The 17710-nt window shown below is 35.3% G+C and overlaps 1 pseudogene; it reads right to left on the reverse strand.

The window, feature by feature from the left end:
* Positions 1-3390: 3390 nt before the first annotated feature.
* LOC120213623 lies at positions 3391-17375 on the reverse strand (annotated as a pseudogene).
* Between the last annotated feature and the right edge of the window lie 335 nt (positions 17376-17710).

Raw genomic sequence — 17710 nt, forward strand, 5'->3', positions numbered from 1 at the left:
AATAATAGATTGCCAAGGAACTTTATCCCCCTTCGTTCTAATCTCTTGCCAGATTTGTCTTATCGATAGAGCTTCAGTTAGAAGGATTACTTGAGCGTCGGCTCGCAGTTTAAGTAATTTATTGAAACTCCAGCTTAATGTTGAACCTGTTTCCATTTGTCAAAAGTTCTTGCCCTTTAGGACATAAGCATTTATCCAGGCCACCTATAATTTTTTTTATAATTTTTAATAGTCGAATAACTTAATAAATAAATTCCTATAGTTATTTTCGGTGAACATTTATTATAAAGTTTATTTGGATGGACGGATGAGATTAATTTTAGTTAAATTAGTTATCATTCAACGTCCAATTGTTAAAGACGTCATCTTATTTAAAATGTGCACGGTTATGAACGAGACATGTGACGTCGACATGTTAATGTGATTTGAAACCTTTAAAATTCCAAGAATTTGACCTATTGATTTATATACTTAAAGATAGCATTATCCATAATTCTAAGTTATAGCTTTTGGTCTCTGAATATTTAAATCATATAATGTTTGATGAGTGCGAATGGAGTAATTTTAATGATAAATAAATTATTATTATTTTTTAAGGTTTTAAATTCGAGTATCGAAAATATCTGATATAATCCGATCCGAAAAAAAATATAATTTTACTTATATATTTAGGGATGCTTACAAAAAGACTTCTTTATATATTATTCTTTCGATTAAATCCGACATGGTTCAAATCCAAGTCGATAGCTCGCCGCTCTCATTAACCAAGCTTGGTTTATTGACTTCAAGCTCATTAAAAGAGAAGCCAACATGGTAGCAGACTCCTTAGCAAAACTAGAGAATAACACTACAGGGCAGTTAAACTTGTTCGAGTCTCCCCTCGTCAAATTGAAGAGCTCCTTAGGTCCGACATTAGCGACCCTCCTTATGTCCGGCGGGGACATGCCCGGTTCTTCTACTTAGGCTCTTTACCATTCAAAAAAAAAAAAAAGTAGTGTTTAGGGAGGGTGTTTTTCGATGATAAGAAAAAGTGACAATGGAGACTTCAATTGAGATAGACAATGACAGTAGGAGGGTGAAGGTGAGATGGGCGGGGTTGTAATTTGGGATTAGGCCGGTTTAGGAATAAATTTTAAGAATTTTTATTTATTTTAAATATTACATGTCATAATTAAATATTAATAAAAAAATATATCATCGTTATATATTAATGAAAAAACTACATCCTCCATATGTTATAAGTTTAACGGTCGAGTGAGCAAAATAGAAATATTAAAAGTTGGGTGAGCAAAATAGGAGAGAGAGTAAAGTTTCGTGAAAAATACCCTATATAAAATTAAAAAGTGAAATTTATATTTTATCTAAAATTTATGAATTAAAATAATATTTTATCTGAAATTTTAACATTTTTGTTTCATATGTAAGGATGACAACTGTTTTTTATTAACTCAATCCGAAAATTATGTATCCTCCATTTGAATCTGACCTATTCCCAAAAAATATATATACTTCACTCGACTCATACCTTACCTGAATTTTTAGAGAAAGAATCTGACTTGACTCGACCCTGTATAAGGACTTAATTAAAAAAATATTAATTATTTTTAAAAAATTACATTATTATCTCTGGATCAGATCGGGTCGGAGTTATCCCTATTCATGTATCGACTTATCATACGGTTTTGGTTTGTTCTGTAGTGTGTTTCATGTATCTACTTATGCACGTAGGTTTCAGCCCTATTCTTCTTTGATTATTTGCATCTTCACTCGCATACCTGTTAACCAGAAAACTCAGTTAAAAAAATATTCAACTTTATGAGATTCACACATCACTTATGTTTGCAGGGGTTCTCTTTGGTTGCAACAGAATGGTACGTAGGATGCAGCTCTGGTTTGCTTTGTATTGTAACATCCTGTGCTGTGTATGTGTTAATTTGCTTTGTAAGAGCTTGTGTTATTTGTTTCGGGGACAGACACATTATTTTATATTAAGGGGATAAATTTGAAGTTTTAAAATTTTAGGAAATGAACTTGAACATATAAAATTTCTAGAGACAAAAACAAATTTTTAATAAAAAATCTAAAATATATAATAATTTTAAATTTTTAAAAAGACAACTGCCTTCATCTCCGATGGATCCATCCCAATTTACATGGGTGGAGGAGCTTTACGACTCACAAATATCTTTTGTACAACTTTTTGGCATTTTATTTTGTGTTTTTCATACGAAGTGGCTCTCCAGTCGACCCTCCAAGAAATCAGAGTTCAAAATTATCCCCTCCCTCGTATTGTATAAGATTCATGTTAACCTATATTATTATTTAAAAGCTTAAAGTTTACGTTTGCACTTATAGTAGACTTAATTTATCATTTTCGTACATATCGTATTTTCTTATCAATTTAGCTCTTAAAATTGTTTAATTGTATCATTATATATCTTACCCCTAACTTAAAACCTTAATTTATAAGCTCTAAGATAATGTTTAGGGTTAGGGTTTATAAGTTATGGAGTTATGATTTAGGGTTTAAGATTTATAATTTAAAGTTTAAGTTAATGGTAGGGTATAAAATAATAAAATTGAACAATTTCGATAGCTAAATTGATATGAAAATACGATAGAGACGAAAAATAATAAATTGGATCTTATAGGGGCAAAAATTACTCTTTTACCCTATTTAAGAGTACACTCAAGATGACGTCATCGATTAATCAATTTCATTTTTATAATTGACAATTAATTCGTGTCATCAAAGTCTTATCTTTCTTATGACTGCCAAATAAAAATAAAAAATTTCCAGCAGGAAGTATAACAAAGAATATTTAGAGAGAATTAATAGTAATAACAATAACAATAAATACAACATTTGCTAGTTTGTTATTTTGTGTAAAGATCAAAATTTGGGGACTTGAGGTTTCTCCGCAACGAGGGATTCAAATCACGGTCCGAAATAGTAGTTTTGCTGCCGTTCGAGTTACCGGTTACACCCGCAATAGCGCCCGTGACGGCCGCAATAGCCCCCGCGACGGCCGTAATCTCGATTTGAAACCCTGTACACAACTACATTAAGAATTTCCATCTTCTCCTACCATCCCTACAAATGAATGCTGACGAGGAATGCCAGAATCAACTACCTATATAAAAAAAAACACCCTAATGAAAGGGACAAAGAACTATAACATTTGTTAATGCTGCATGATTTTTGTAAGGCTGGTACCTTAATCCTGTAAAAGTTGGAAGGCTTCCAGCTTCTCCTACCATCCCTACAAAATGAATGCTGACGAGGAATGGCCAGAATCAACTACCTATATATAAAAAAAAAACACCCTAATGAAAGGGACAGAACTATAACATTTGTTAATGCTGCATGATTTTTGTAAGACTGGTACCTTAATCCTGTAAAAATTGGAAGGCTGGATCCGCCATAAGTTCTTCGGCGGCTCTTACTTGTGCGTACTCTTTGACTCGTTGGGAACTATGGATGTCGTCCATCGTGAACGGAATGCTACATTCAGAAGGGATTAATCGATTAGGATGGCGAACCGTTAACATTCGATATCAGAGTAGCTGAAATTTGACTTTGGTTTTTGTTATATTACCTCAGATCATCCTCCAGCAGGAAGGAGTTGCTGCCATCGTCGGACTCGTCGGTCATAAGTTGTTTCATACGGGAAAGGACCTGTGCGAACCAAGGCATTGTGTCGTGCCGTACGAACAAAACGAAGAAAAGAAGACTAGGTAGATAGAAATGTCTATCAATTTGAGGATATGACTTACATCTTGTGAAACACTTTGAGTGTTGTATTTGTCATCCCTGTAAAGCGTGCATACCCTATAGAGTTGTTGAACGCTCAGGCCCTGGTGAAAACGAACAATGTAAGAGGAAGAAGAAACCGTAACTCGAAACATTTCGGAGGATCGCGAGATGAAAGGGAAAGAGACTTACATTACAGAGGTCATTTGCTATTTCTTCATAGGTCATTTTGGATTTCTGATTTATAACCTGACAAAGACAAGACCGGGTTTTTCGAAACAGAGAAATAAACCATGAAACAGTCCACATGCACGTGCACGACACAAATAGTTGAACATATCAAAATCTAAGCTAAACAAAAGCCAGAAGAAACATACCAAGAATCCAACAGCTTGCCTTGTGTGTTTGAGTTCATCCCATGCCGGGCCGACATACTGTAATTAAACAACCATCGACTCTAAATACAAATTCAGAAATTACTTCAAACAATGTGAAAGTGCCACCTTCAACATTCATTAGTGGGAACAAAAGAAATTACCTCATGGTCTGCTTCGGCACATCACATTTCCAGTTCAGCTAAGCCAGATTTCACATACTCCCCGTTGCTAAATGTGCAGCACTCTCGACGGAGAAGAAGGCTGTAGCAGAATATGTTAACATCATATATTTTGAAATTTGTTCTTATTATATTATCTAGATTAACAGGGGAAAACAGACAAAACAACCCTTTACCTGTTAAAGAGCAGTACGTTAATATATGCAAAAGTTTGAGTGAAAATATTCTGAACAAATACTGGAGCCACCTGGAAATAAAAAGTGCCATAACCATAAGTTCATGTCTCAAAAATTAAAAACGGGGTCAGAAAGAGCCATCAGAATTGCAAATTATATACAAAGTTTTCTTTTAATATGCTCATCATCCTGTTCAGGCACTCGATAATGGCCTTCCAGTGACTAGCTGGAGATGTATAGCCTTGTTCTACAGACGTCGGAAAAGCAGCTCCTTTTGACATCCTAGGTACCTGACATGTAGGGTGATGAATTAAAAACATAAAGAAATAGCAATTCAAAACACTTGTGCAGAAAATGATATTGTCATGTAGAACCTAAATATGTAAAAGAATGAGGGAAATAAGGTTAACAAGTAGATGCGTCTCTCTCTAAAATAATTACTTAATTTTCCGATGCTCAAACCATAAATCATTCTCTTTGAGAATTTCAAACCAAGCAGGCAGCAAAAAGTAAATCGCAGAGAAGTTACAGGAGAATAGCTTGTGATAGTTTCACATGTAAAGGGCAACCTAAAGCGAAACGCATGATTTTTCACAAGAATGATTTATTGCTTTTGAATAAATATTCGAAATCAAAATGAATTTAAGGCTTATAACATGCAATGCTGAAATTAACACATACAAATAAATTTCAGTCGACAATACAACATACATTGATCTACAAGTTCAAAAGAAGCAACCTGGTAAAAGATTAGTGTGCAAGGCACTATAGAAGCAAGTAAAGAAAATATCATGAAAAGAAGAGATGATACAAATGTGTAGCTCCTTGTACCTGAATGCAACGAGAAATAAGTGGTGCCAATTCCTTTTTTAGGTTCTCTCTAACGATTCCATAGATCTTTTCTACATAAGCGGAGAGCTGCTGCTTAAAAAGAAGAGCAGGATACTTGGCCTCAACCTGGGTCACTATACCAGCTTGAAGATTGGTAGAAGATGAGCGGAAACTCTGAGAAAGAATAACATTATATCAAATAATTTTCCTGCATGAGTTCTAGAATCATTCATCAAAACTGTTAATGATTGTATGACAAGATTTTAAATAAAGAACTAATGTGTTCTGTTCTTTCCTCCTTTTGTAGGAGAGTTCAGAGATATTTAAATCAGGATCATTTCACGCAAACAATTTAAGGAAATGGTAAATGAAATATCTCAATACTTTGGTCATCCTTGCAAACAATGATGCTGCAGCAGGTGGTTTCTGTGCTCCAAAGGCTTTCAAAGTACGTTGAAGCAAAAACAACAATGAAGATGTGTTTGACAGCCAATAAGCTATGTGATCAGTGCTGTCCTCATCCTGAAAATCATCTCATGGAATCATGAATATTATATTAGATATATTTTCCTCATCTTTTCAGTTAATTAAACCTGCTCGATCAGGAAAAAAAATAGTTTAAGAATCAGATAATCTGGCATAAGTCCCTAGCAAAGAGAATACTCCAACTGCTTTGGAGTAATTCTTGAACAAGCTAAAAGATCAAGATTGCTATAATAGCTTATATTATTATCATTATCTTGAAAGAATAATGGTTTATATAGAGGACAAGGATTTTATCTTATACAAATATGAGCTTTCTGAAATAGACATACCTCTAGTGCAGAGCCAATCATCTCAACTAGACGATCAAAAACACTCGTCTTTTCAGCTTCGAATAACTTCCATTGGAGAAGACATTTGTATATGGTAAATGCTGCAACAGGCTTTTCTTGACTGAACCCAAGATTCTGCGCCACACAGTTGATCATATCATCTATACTCTCTTGCTGCAAAGAAGATACATACAAAAAAAAATTAATCCCTAGAAACGTCACCCGATACAAATACTTGAAAAAAAGAAAAGGGAGAATCAATTCCACATCATTGGATTTCATACTTGATGCTTTTCAGTTTGGGATCTCTTCATTTTACTATCTTCTCTACCAAACTGTTTTGATGTACCCAGTTGTGCCTGTTAGAAAGAGTTTTCCATCTCAGGATGATAGAAGCAACAAAGAACAAAGTACGCAGATATATCTAATAAACTGAAGTGATCGGAAGTTATACAGTCTCTACATTCTTCACTTACATCATGACCATTTTCCAGACGCTGCAAAGTGAAATAAAGTCCAATAAGGAAAAATCCGAAAAGCAAAAAATAATCAGAACCGGCAAACCAACTGAAGGAAAATAAGGAAAGCATGATAAGATATATTTCACTGCAGATGGCACCTCTGACATGATACTACCAGGTGTACTCTGCAATTTCTTGACCCCAGTTCCCATGTCCAAAATCTTTTCTTCAAGCCTATTAAAGATGTAAAAAAATTATTCAGAAGAAGAAAAGCAACTTCCCAGTCAAAGAATGGATAAAATTTACTAAACATTCGTACATAACATATAAACTTCAAACACATATTATCCAAGTTCAAAATAGGTATAAACCTCTGCACTTCAATTTTAAGCTCAATTATCTTCGACTCTGCTTCCGTAGCCTGCTTTAGCCTCTCTTCACTAAGCTTGTGTGTTTCTTCATATTTTCTCTCTGTTTCATTAATTTTCTCTTCCAAGGAATTTACCAGAGCCTGTAATAGGGTTGGACCAAAAAAGATTTCAAGAAACATAAAGGAAGAATAACAAAGTTTAAAAATGACATCAGGAAAGCCTTTAGTCAAACCTAAGATCTTATTTGAAGCAACAAATGTTTAAGAATACCTTCAGCTGCTCATTTTCAGCAGTAATTTCTTTCATCAATTCACTGTCAATAACGGGGATCTCCTTAATTATAGGAACTAGTTCAGTAATGCTTTTTGTAGCTTCTTGTTCCTCAACTAGTAACTCTTTTGTTTCTTGAACCTACAATGGCATTGTCCCAAACAAGATTTCAAGAAACATAAAGGAAGAATAACCAAGTTTAAAAATAACATCAAGAAAGCCTTTAGTCAAATCTAAGATCTTATTTGAAGCAACAGATGGGTAAAAATACCTTTAGCTGCTCATTTTCAGCAGTTGGTTTATTCATCAATTCGTTTTCAATGACGGAGCTCTCCTGAACTGCAAGAACTTGTTCAGCAATGTTCTTTGCAGCTTCATGTTCCTCAACTAGTAACTCTTGTGTTTCCTGAACCTACAATGCCATTGTGCCAAACAAGATTTCAAGAAACATAAAGGAAGAATAACTAAGTTTAAAAATGACATCAAGAAAGCTTCTAGTCAAACCTAAGATCTTGTTCTTATTCGGAGCAACAAATGCCTAGCAATACCTTTTGCTGCTCATTTTCAGCAGTAGGTTCATACAACAATTCGTTGCCAATAACGAGGTTCTCCTGAACCGCAGGAACTTGTTCAGCAATGTTCTTTTCAGCTTCACATTCCTGAACTAGTGACTCCTTTGTTTCCTGAACCTACAATGGCATTGTGCGAAGCAAGATTTCAAGAAACATAAAGGAAGAACAACCAAGTTTAAAAATGACATCAAGACAGCTTCAAGTCAACCTAAGATCTTATTTTTGCTCAAAGCAACAAATGTCTAACAATACCTTCGGCTGCTCATTTTCAGTAGTAGGTTTACTCATCAATTCGTTGCCAATATCAGGGTCCTGAACTGCATGAACTTGTTCAGCAATGCTCTTTTCGGCTTCAGGTTCCTCAACTAGTGACTCCTTTGTTTCCTGAACCTACAATGGCATTGTGCCAAGCAAGATTTCAAGAAACATAAAGAACAACCAAGTTTAAAAATGACATCGAGAAAGCCTTTAGTAAAACCTAATATCTTATTTGAAGCAACAAATGTCTAAAAATACCTTCAGCTGCTCATTTTCAGCAGTAAGTTTATTCATCAATTCATTGTCATTAGCTGGGATCTCCTTAATCGAGGGAACTTGTTCAGCAATGCTCTTTGCAGCTTCGCGTTCTTTAACTAGCAAGTCTTGTGTTTCCTGAAGCTGAAGTTGCAGTTCCTGAAACTCAAGTTGCTTTTCATTCAAGGTAGATTCAAACCTTGCACTTTCCTGTTCTTGCAACTCTTTTGTTTGCTGAAGCTCAAGTTGCTTTTCCTGAAACTCAAGTTCCTTCTTTTGCAAAGTAGATTGTAACCTTTCAGTTTCCTGTGCTAGCAACTCTTTTGATTGCTGAAGCTCAAGTTGCAGTTCATGAAACTCAAGTTGCTTCTTATGCATAGTAGATTCAAACCTTGCACTTTCCTGTTCTAGCAACTCTTTTGTTTGCAGAAGCTCAAGTTCCAAATTCTGCAAAGCAGACTCGTACCTTGCACATTCCTGTCTTTTGGACCCCTCAAACTCAAGTTGCATCTTCTCCAAAGCAGCTTCAAACCTTGAACTTTCCTCGACTAGTAACTCTTTTGCTTGCCTAAGATCAAGTTCCTTCTTTTGCAAAGTGGATTGTAACCTTTCAGTTTCCTGTTCTAGTAACTCTTTTGTTTGCTGAAGCTCTGTTTGCAGTTCCTGAAACTCAAGTTGCTTCTTTTGCATAGTAGATTCAAACCTTTCGCTTTCCTGTTTTTTAGATTCCTCAAACTCAAGTTGCATCTTCTGCAAGGTAGATTCATACCTTGCACTTTCCTGTTTTTTGGATTCCTCGAACTCAAGTTGCATCTTCTGCAAAGTAGATTCAAACCTTGCATTTTCCTGTTTTTTGGATTCCTCAAACTCATGTTGCATCTTCTTCAAAGTAGATTCAAACTTTGCACTTTCCTGTTTTTTGCATTCCTCAAGGTCAACCTGCCCTAATGCATAAATCAGTTAGGAAAAATAAAAACACGTACAGTTTAGAACGTAGTTGAAAAGACAATATATAATTTTCCTAATGGTTCTTAACCTTTCTAGCATATTTTTCTATGAGAAATCACAAATGAAAGTTAGAAATGGACTAATCATACAGAGGTGACAACAAGTTTATACCAAACGGATATTGCAGATGTTAATGAATAGACAGATAATTCTATGACAACTTGGCTGGAACTGGTGTAAACCTGTGCACTTATAATAGTAACATTATTATTATCAAGAAAAGCTCTACCCTGGTTCGTTTCTCTAGATGCAAGCGCCATGTAAGTTCTTCAACTTCCTTTTCCAACTTAGTTTTGGCTTCTTGGAGGGCACCAGTTTCCCTGGCGGCCTGCAGACAGAGGAACAATAAATTGAAACAATCATACACATACTTTGGAAAGAATGGTAGAAACTGAGACTACAAAAGATGATAATTTCAACAGTTGCAAGCAACATGAGAAAAAAGGGAGATGATTATTCCATTTCTCAATACATAGCTGGTAGCAGGGATTGATTCTTGACATTCGTTCATTGTTATATAATCAATCAAGATCAGCAGAAATAATAGTAATATTCATATAGCAACAGGGATCACATTAGGGAATATTATCATCTATGAAGAATTTATTGTTGAAACAAAAATACAAGAATACACCCATGCAAAAGAAAATCATGAGCTTAAACTAATTTTAATGAAAAAATCACCATTCTTAGCTTGCGTAATTCTATACGTGCAACTCTTGCTCTCCAGGCACATTGTGTGGTAATTGCTGCTTTCTTTAACTTTATATAATAACATCTGGCCATGAAGCGACGATATTGAGTCTGTAAAATACATGAAATCACATAATATCAAACGTGCAACACGAAATAAAGCATGAGCCTTATTACTTTTTCTGAACAGATCAGCATCAACACAACTATGATAAAACCCAAAAGCAAGACTATGCCCATTCTTTTAAAGGTGAAAGTCGAACCTAGAACCTACTTGAGAACAATCTTTCTCCTTACAGATTAGGGCACACCGCGCTGGAGATTGCTTCTCTTTAGAATTACAACCAGTGAGTGGGTAAATGATTAAGCAAAGTAGCAAGAATTTAAAATAACGACATATTCTTATTATAACGTCGACTGATTGTGATATTATGGGGAAAGTAAGCATTAACAAATGGTTGAAGAGAGGGTAAAATGAGAAATCAGAAAGAAAGCTAGTGCCTATTAATATGTCAACAACTGAAAGAAAGTTTTATTTTTTACCTGAATTGCAGTTGCAGCCTTTGTCTGCCTTCTGAATAGAAGCTCACTACGAGCAACCATCCCACGCATACCTGTTTGAATAGAAATAACTGAGGAGTATAATTTCTTGTACGCTTTCCTCGCAAGAAACCTGCGTGAATGTTTTTGAATTTTCACACTAGCAGCTTCTCTTCTCATATCCTCATACAGATGGCGTGCTGCTACACCTGAAAAGAGGGTAAAAAATAAAAATGAATAACAGTAGATATAGGCAAGCAATTCCATCTCCTGATACAATCAGAAACATACATGGATGAAATGCTCTGTACCTCTACACAAGGCTTGAATTTGTATGGAAGATAACTTCAACAATGTATAGTATTTACGAGCCAAAAACGTTCGGACTTTTCTCTGTATTAGACTCGCTGATCTTGCTAAAACCTCAGCTCGCATTGCATCTAGATCAGCCATCTGACCAGCTCTGAGAAAAACTTTCGTTTTACCAATCTGCAATAGTAGAAAATCTGTAAGGTACAATATTGAACGGTACAAGAGCTTAGTGAAAGTAACAATATGAGAGTGAACTGGGTGCCAAAACTTATGCAAGCAACCAGCAAGCAAGTGATTTGGACAAAAATGACATGCATGAACTACTTAAGAAATACACGGAATATAAAAAAAGGAACCCTCCCAAGTTATTTTTAATATAATATATAAATACTGGATGCACCTGATAACCAGTGAGGTTACTCTTCTCCAGAATCTTCTTGCTAGCAGTGACCTCATTATAGCTACCACTGAATGACATAGAAACAGAGATATGCACCTCACAGGTAAGTCCTGGATTCTAGTAACATTATAAAGAATAAAAGAGACACCTAAAGAAGTAATAATTTTGAACTGCAAGAACAGATTTTGGAAATATTACCTCTTACTCTTAGAGAGAATCTCTGGAGCCAATATGGAAAACCGAGCTGTGAATTCACGAAATGTCTTTCGAGAGGGAAATCCAGCACAACTAATTCTAATTGCCTCCATCACTCCCTGGAGTCAAGTACAACCATCACACGTGGACATACAGACACGCTACTTATCAACAAACGCAAGGATTGACCAAAATATCAAAACTTACCCCGCAACGTAGTTGTTGTAGTACATTTTTGTTCTCAAATATTGCCGGCTTAAGAGCATTATTTGGCTTCACACAACGAATGTAGTGTGGTTCGGTGGCACTCAAAGTTTCGAGCAAAGCTTGGAGTTGTTGCTGTATAAAGGACATGGTGTGCATGAAAATGAACAAAAATAGATGAAGCATGTGATCTACCTTTAACATACACACTAGACTCTAGGGCAGAGACAGACCTTGAAGGAGGAACCTATTGAGGAGAACTTTGATGATTTGGAAGTTTCCTCAGGTGGAGGAGGGAACAAGCTTGAAACAAAAGAGCATTCTGAAGCATGCAGCAGAGCTTGATGCTCTGAAACAACATAATCCTTGTTCTTATCCAGGAAGAGATCGGTCTGGTAAGTAACCTAGAGTGCAAATTCCTTCAAGTTAACGTTAAGCAGATTTCACAAAACTAGATTTGAAAATCATAGCTGATGTGACTATTTTCTAGTCAACATTGAGACCGATTTAAGTTTATTTAAGTTCTAATATTACCACTTAAATACTTAAAGAAGAAAACAATCAAAACAGCTCATGTTATATAGGTCTTGTTAAACAAGGTTTCTTATGTGTAATTTGAGTATTATTAGCTAAGTGGGACCTTCTTGTTTAATCTCAACTGTGTGTTAGTCAGGTTTAATTCCCTTTTCCAAGTTGGACATCAACACGTTCCACAGGTATAGGACTTGTAAGAACAGCCAAATATATATATATAATCTAGATTCAGTGGAGAATAACAAAGATATTCCATCAGGCTTATCTTCTAGCACGTGGTTCCTATGGATGCCCTGACATGGTAAAAATACTTACCTCGCCAGCATAATGGTAAATGGTGAAGTCAGTGCGTGACAACTTAGGTTTACTGAAGCGTTTATTGTCTTTAAAAGTCTGATAAAGCTTTTGAGCAAATGTCTCGTGTGTTGATCTGGGAAACATACTATGAAAATAACAGGAATAATTGTCACAGTTTTCAAAGGATAATTGAAGCAAAAAAAAAATAACAAACTAAAATTAACAGGAGTAATCTTCACAATTTCACAGGTAGATTGAAGAAAAATAGGCCAATTTTCTTAAAATAAGAAGAGCTGATTTATCATTTTATTATTCTGATACCTACCAAGCCTCATCAAGAAGAGCTATGATGCCGCCAGGTTTCTGTAAGCAGAAAAGAAAACATTAGTTAGTACATAAAATTTCTACTCCTGGTCATGAAAAATTAATCCCCCTTCTCCGTTTCAAAAAGATATCCTCTCTAGCACTATTTTCAAAAAGTAATTCTTAATTAAATTCATTTTACTTTTTTAAAAAATCAACCTTAAAATTTTATTCCCAAATCTACAGGATACCTTTTACTTTCAATGTTGATATTTGATTAAAAAGAAAGTTTAAAAAGGAAGCGTCGAACATTTTGACATGGATGGAGTGTTGCTTCTGATGCAATTAAACTCGAACAAAGATTTCAGCATGGGTGTAAATGAGATATTTGCACTACTTGGGTTTGACTTGGAAAAAAATCTTAAGTTCGGATCAGCCATTGTCATGCTGATCTCAAGTAGCTTGAGCTTTTAAGCAAGCCGAGTTCAAGTATCCTAATGCTTGACTTGAATAGCTTGTGAGTCTAATCAAGCCTTTTATTTTAAATATATATATATTTATATTTATTTTTAATTAGTAATTGAAAATTATCAACACAAACTCGAACTCAAGCACAAATAATTGAGCTCGAAGCCGAGCATGAGAATCGAGCTTATTTTTACCAAGTAATTGAATCTAATAGAGAGAGTTTGTGCAATTTTATCTTTGTCTCAGATCAAGTCCAAGCTTTAAACATAAAACTTGATTGAGCATGAACTAAGCTTAAAGCCTCGAATTTCATGTCAAGTTCAAGCTCTAGTTTCTCTTAGCTTGAGCTCAATGCAGTTCACCAACAGTCCGACTTGCTACCAAACGGCAATATGATTGATAGCTACCCTTAAGATTTCCCTTCTAGTAGAAATTTTCTAAAGAACTGTTCTGTTTGATATGAAGAAGATAGAAAATATTCAGCATTTACCTCTCTATGTGTGTACGTGTCTGCACACATGTATATTGGCAGTGTTTCACATTATAGAAAGTGAGATACAGGTCACGAAAACAACAATGTAAAACAGAAATGTGATGCACCTTTTCAATAAGATCAAGAATATCTTGATTATCAATAAATTCTATATAACTCCAGTCAATTTCTTCTTTCTTGTATTCTTCCTGCTCCATCTTAAAAACATGCTGGTAAATGACAAGTACAGTTATGTTAAGCAGAGCTTTAAAAGATGAAAATATCCTAAATACATTAGAATCAATCTAATGCATAAACCTGATTAAAATGTTGCTGCAGCTTTTCATTTGTCAAGTTGATGCAAAATTGCTCAAAACTGCATACAGTGAAATTTTCAAAAATTATGTAAGTATTGACAGGCGCACTTCAAAACTAGAGAAACTGACACAAACATGTGGGCACACTAGCTTTAAAATGTATTTCATGCTGCAATTATCCATCCAAGAAAACAAACTATAAACTAGTTATCGCTCTAGCCAAGAAAGAGGAGTAATGATATCCTCAAATTTGATCAGCAAAACCCAGCATAATCATTAAAGGATCTTTCACACATTATGGCCTTGAAATGTTGGATTTCCTGAGCAAGACATCCCACATTCCCACTCATGAAAGATATAGAGGGACGCCATGCAATAAATTGGTTTTGTAAATGAAAAAAACTAAAGCATACCGGTTAAGCACCTGTTTGTCTTGAAACTCTCAAATCCATAAATATCCAGAACACCAATCAACAATTCTGATGCAGTATCCTGACCGATAGAAACATTTATCTTGTCAACAAGCCTGGGGAATCAAAGTTCAAAACGTTAAAAAATAACTTTAGATGGATGTATTGAACAGTGTATTTGTGTGTCTCTAGAGTAAATCCATAAGGTAGATTGAAAGTTACCAGTCAAACAATTTTGAATAAACAATTTTTGCCAAAGCATCTCTGCTGAGAGCTGCTGTATCAGGGTCAAGTGATTTTGAAATGCTCTCATCACGGGTCACCATAACACGTTTAACAAGAGAGTCTTCAAGAGCCTTCAGATTACACCTAAACAAGAGGCAGAGGCATATTAGAGTTTTTCCATTCACATCTACATATAAGGATGAAGGAGTGGATGTTTAAGGATAACAATAGCAAAAACAAGTTACTTGAATAGTTCTGCTGCGGTTTTCAGATGGAACCGAGATTTATCATCCTTAGGTTGAGAAGAATCTATTTCTTTTCCCTTTACAAACTCAAAATTTCCTAAATGAAGAATTGCAGCCACAACTCGGAATATTGCATCCTGACATAGCAAATATTTATAATGAGTGAAAAAAAGGTGAAATAATTGCAACTAGATAATAATCAAAATGCATTACCTGCTCTTCTTGACTGATCCCGACAACATCCATAGCTCTCTTAGTTGCAAGATACTCCTTATATTCATCTACGCCGTCCAGATCATAACAATTTGACTGTTTTAAATAATGAAAAGTTCGCGGATTTCCCAGTTTGTACTTCTCAATATCCTGATACATGTATTAGGAAAAGGACAGAAGAGAGTTAGATGCCTCTTTGGTAACACAAAACCAGTCAACATAGGCAAAAATGAAGCTCTCATATTAGAAAATCACAAGTATCATTAAGGGCCAAAATAATTTTTATTTTCATCAACCACATGGATCTAGAATAATACTCCCCCCCCGGTAGTTAGAATTAGAACATAGACACGGGTTTCTTTGTGAAGTCAAATGCAGAAAATTCAGAGACACCATTACCTCTGCCGGTGCAGCACAAAGCATATAAAAGCAATGATAGTTTCTCTCTGGATCTGACACCTGACAAACACGAGATCGTTCTAGCAAATAAGTCCTTATTGCAGCTCCAGAAATTTGGCCCTTTTTATCAAATTGAATTTCCACAAACTTGCCGAAGCGACTGCAATTATATCATAGTCAGTCCGGGGAAGTCTTTCATCAGTTAAAACAAGAGACTTTACATGAAAAAATCTCAAGGCGTGTGGAAAATTATATTCCCTATAGATTTCGAACCTTGAGTTATTGTTTCTGACAGTCTTCGCATTGCCAAATGCTTCCAGAACAGGATTAGACTACAGATGTAAGAACAGCAAGATTAGGAGAAAATAATATTTTTATTCAAGCACCCTCATTTTTCAAGAAGGAAGATGGGGAAACACTCAACCAAGAATGCAACATCAAATTCATCAATCTTACACATATAGAAAAACAAAATTAATTGAGTTTAAACTACCTCCAAGACTTTCTGCTCCACAGAGCGTTCTTCTGTCTTGCTAGCTTTCCCTCCCATATAGGCTAGATAGCGCATAAGACTCTTCGTACTCTCTGTTTTCCCAGCTCCACTTTCCCCACTTACCAAAATCGCTTGGCTTATTTTCTCATTGATCATATTTCTGTTCATAACACTTATTACATCAATGAGCAAGTCAAGAATGCAAAAGAACTTTACGACACGGGAAGCATAAAAACATACTACCTATAGGCAGCATCTGCAACAGCAAATGGATGTGGGCTCAGCTCACCAAAAGCTGCCCCTTTGTATTCTTCCATCATGTGATTGCTGTATAAATGTGGTAGTCTTCGAAAAGGATTTACAGCAATCAATATGTTTCCTGTGTAGGTCTGAAATAAATATCAGCACATTTAGCCTCAAACAACAATACATAACTCCGGCAAAAAACAGCCACAAAAAATTAAAGCAACATATTCACACTCGGTCATCATGAACCACAGTCAAAGGACTGCATTGAGTGAATCACGATGAAAAATAGATGATCTGAGTAACCACTGCTATAACATTTCAATATATTAAACAAAACGAGAAATATGTTCTGGAAAAGTTAATTCAAGCAACCCCTGCCAACTTGGAGCTATATATCTAACAATAATAAGTAAATGAAAGAATGCAAATCCACTGTTGATACTTACATATATTTCATTGATATCATAACGACATCTTAAATTCTGCAAAACCCCAGGTTCATGCAAATATGCTAGCTTCGTCATATCATCAACACCGCATGAAGGAAATTCAGGGTCCTTTGGATAGACATTAGCTGATTTGGCGACAATCTACAGAACATGAAAGGTATGCAAAAGCCACAAACCTTTTAGACTCCAATTTCATGCACAGAAACAATGACTAAATAAAGTACTAATACGGACTGGCATATATATTGAATGAAATTAGATCTTGAATAGATGACAGATGCTGTTAGTAGAAGTTTTAAACCATGTTAATAAATCCTTCGCGCAAGAAGTAAATCATTTGGCTTGTAAGTAAACTGCTGTTAGGCGAAAATTTAACATATTTAGATAATAAAAGCCATAACCAAAATATTTCTGTTTAGGCCTACACCAATCGAAGGGGGAAAAACAAAAAGGCAAATCGCATAAAATCCTGAGAAAAAAAGCACTCACCGTCTTCCCTGATGTGCAGTTTATTTTAATATTATCCCCTTTAACTTCCGTCACTTCCCCATCCAACCAAGCTTCGTCTGGGTCCTCCACCCAAACATGAGATCCAACAATGATACTGGATGGGGCAGCCTGTGAAGCCATGTTGAATCATCAGCATGTCAGTTTCAAAGAATATTGACTCATCTCAAACAATGAAAGATGGTACCAAATTGGATTTATCATGCAAGTAAATATGTAGGACCAACAAGAAGGTAGAACAGTATCCGTCAAATCAGAAATCATTGAATTTGTGACATTGAAATAGCAAGTTCAAGCTACAAAACATGATCTCAACAAAAAAAACAGGGTAAATTGTGAATATTAATTCTACTAAGCCAGCTACTTCACGAAAGACTGGTATGTTAATGAATTGCATATAGTAAATATTAACAAAGTTTTTTTTTCTATCGATTTAAAAAAAAAAGTACGGATCACAA

Source organism: Hibiscus syriacus, unplaced genomic scaffold (genome assembly GCF_006381635.1).
Source record: "Hibiscus syriacus cultivar Baekdansim isolate YM2019G1 unplaced genomic scaffold, ASM638163v2 tig00110044_pilon, whole genome shotgun sequence".
Taxonomy (NCBI): domain Eukaryota; kingdom Viridiplantae; phylum Streptophyta; class Magnoliopsida; order Malvales; family Malvaceae; genus Hibiscus; species Hibiscus syriacus.